Source organism: Apium graveolens, chromosome 8 (assembly GCF_009905375.1).
Source record: "Apium graveolens cultivar Ventura chromosome 8, ASM990537v1, whole genome shotgun sequence".
In the NCBI taxonomy this organism is placed as follows: domain Eukaryota; kingdom Viridiplantae; phylum Streptophyta; class Magnoliopsida; order Apiales; family Apiaceae; genus Apium; species Apium graveolens.
Window position 1 is genome coordinate 114,541,068 of NC_133654.1, and position 3,547 is coordinate 114,544,614.

The following is a 3,547-nucleotide window of genomic DNA, read 5'->3' on the forward strand; positions in this document are numbered from 1 at the left end:
CCCAACCAACATAAGGAGTAATCAGGCAACTATGGCCTATTAATTAAAGGTCTGAGTAAAACCCATCCCGTATCGTAACCATGCAGTCCAAGGTTTAGCATCCGGAACAATCGGAGTGCTTTTGATGTATCCCAACATCAGGATATATCCGAGTATATGTAACACGGGTAAAAGTATAGGAATATGGATAAGAAATTCAATAATTTGGGAGAATTGAAGAATCAAAATGAAATAGAAATAAGAATCAATAATTGTGTAGCAGTGTATATGAACAAGAATTATCAAAGTGTAACTGATATGAAAAATAGGGTATAATTCACTATTCTGAATTTAGAATAGGGGAAAAACTTGCCTTGCGCGTACTTAACCTAGTTCAACTCACCGCCTTCGGTCTCTAGCTTGATCTGCCTTGCTGACACTGAACCAATCATAGAAAGATAGTTGTTTAGATAACTTACTACATACGCGTATCTCGAATTGATACTACGCAACCCTATCAATCTACCCATGCGTTTCTATCTGACTCGCATATATACACATATAATTATATACCACATAAGGCTCACATAACCACGTAAAGCACATAGCACATAAAGCACATAATTGATTTTTGGACTTATAAATATTTTTGGAATCGATACTAGACTCATACCTGTATTAACTAACCCTATATGATTTTATTATAATTTTTCGGGATTTATTTGACTTGATTATACCCCTATTAGGGCCTATAAACCATTAACTAACACAAGACAACTCTATTTTGGAAGAAATTATGACTTATAATTATTTTTATTGGATTCGTTTCATTTTTCTAAGTCTAGGGGTCTTCGTTTTACTCAAATCGGACTAACGGTTTAATTATTATGATTTAAACAAGATTTAATTAATTAATAATTAATTATAAATAATTAATTATAATTAAATAATCCATAATTATATTTTTAAATAATTAATTAATAATTATTGTATTTTAAAATAATTAATCCCTAATTATTACACTAATTTACAAATTATTAATACTTACTCGATTAGATCGATTATTTACAAATAATCAATCGATACAATTAACTGATACGTTATTTATCGAATCAATAATTATTACTCAAATCATAATCTAACTCAAGATCAATTACTCGTATAAATACGAGCTACTCGCGATCCTTGCATATTTATCGAATCATTATTATTATTACTTATACGATGAATTAATTAATTAACTATCGGTATTTAATTATTCAATACGAATAATTATTACAACACTCTTCGAATAAATATCGCTCGATTAATAATTCTAACTTAACGAATCACTATTCGAATAAGTACGAGTTACTCATAATATTTTAACTAATTATCGAATTATTATTCGTATTATTTGATTAATTTTAATCCTTTTTTATTAATTAATTACCTAATTATTATTTAATTACCTAATTATTAACTAATTAGATAACTAATAAATAATTAGATAAATAATTAAATAATTAATTAAATAATTAAATTCGAATTTCTAAATTAATAAAATAATTCAGAAATCATTAATAATAATTTTCAGAATTTAAAACTGAGTTTTAATTGATTTATAGAATTAATAAAACTAATTTCTGTTTTTATATAAATAAAATAAATAATTAAAATTTCAGAAACATGAATCAGGAAATTAGATTGGTTTTTATTGGATCAAACCGGGTCGACGGGTCGCTGAAAAACAGCCGTTGTGCTGCCCAGAAACCGGCACCGGCGAGCTGTTTCTGGCGATCCCAATTCGAACGTACAGATCGTTGTTTCTGCAAGGGTTTTGTCCCGTTGATTCCTCAGTACAGCAACAATCCAACCGTTGTCCTAATCACCTTCAACCACCCTGTCCCCGTCGTCTCCGGCCAACGCCGCCCTCGCCGCCGGCGAGCTTGAACCCAGGTCCGACAAACTCAATCCAGGCACCGTTCGAATCGATTTTAACATGGTTTTCACTCAGAATCTCACCAGAAACATAACTATACTAACATCACAGCCTAATAATCCCTAGAACCAATTCTCCAATCAAAAACACAAAACTTCCGGCCAAAAATCAAACCAACGATTTCGTACATCAAAAAATTACAAATAATATATCAAAATAAAGCTTATTAGTTCCACAATCAAACCCCCATATTCACAACAATCACAGATTCATACTAAATCAAAAACGAACTAAAATAAAATTGTATAAACTTGAAAATAAGAACTACTACCTAGAACATAACTCCGATAAATTAAATAGCACAAATCAGTTGTAAACAAGTATATGAAACTATACCAAGCATCAAAATCAACCCAGAACCCCATAATCAAAAACCCCCAATTTCAGTCCAAGAACCCTAAAATACGAATTGAAAATCTAAACATCAATACATGAAATTGATGGTATGAATAGAAAGTAGAGATCAAGAGCTTTGTTTTGGTTACTCACATGATCGATTTGGATAACAGAATCACTCTCAAATCTACAGTTGAATTCCCTGGTTGTTCTTCACCCCCACAATTAATTTTTTAATTTTCTGATTTTTAATTATAATTAACTGAATAATTAATAAAAAATCAGGTATTTATATTTATGAAAATAATACCCCTAAATAAAATTAAGGGTCTAATTACACATCTAATAAAAATATTTGGCCCCAATTTTTATAATTTTTGGGTATTAATAATGAATTTTTAAATATCCAATAAATACAAAATAAATGCCAAAAATTCCCAATAATTGTGAATATTACAAAATTGCAAAGAAAAATAAGGTATGATAATTTCATGATCATATAAAAATAAAAATGTGATTTTTGTGGGGTTTTTGGTGCCCGAAGGGGTCCGGAGAAGTTGTTTTTCGCGAAAAAAGGTAAATTTGTAAAACGTCTAGGGATTCAGAATAGCGATATGGTATAGGTCATTTTTGGAAAAATAGGGCCAATGATTTGGTTTGAAATACGGGCTTTTAAAACACTGTTTGTGCTATACGGGGTTTGATATAAACATATATAACTTGCGATAAAATACTCAATAAATACCCAAAACACGTTCAGATCAATATAGACAACACGTGGCACATTGAAATTTGGGTTTAACAACTCAACACAGTTAATCACATAATAATACACATAATTTATCTTTATTATAATATAATACAAGTGAAATTTCTCGGTCGTTACAGTTTCAGAACTTAATATCAGGACTTACTGGAAATCAGAAGTTACTGAAGTCAGAACTTATATCATAACTTAAGGTCGTCAGGATTTATATCAGGACTTAAGTGCGGGTACTTCAGATAAGGAATGCAGTTGATTTACAGGAGAGGATCATGACTAAAACACTGGAAGATATGCTTTAGAGTTGGAAGACTAGTAGCCTTGTAAAAAGATAATATTTGATTGATATATTTTAGGAGATATAATTATATTCCATATCAATTAGAAGATATCTTGTAACTGTGTACTATATAAACACAGCTTAGGGTTTACACTATATGTGTTATCATTCGCGAGAATATAATTTATTGTAACCCTAACAGCTCTTA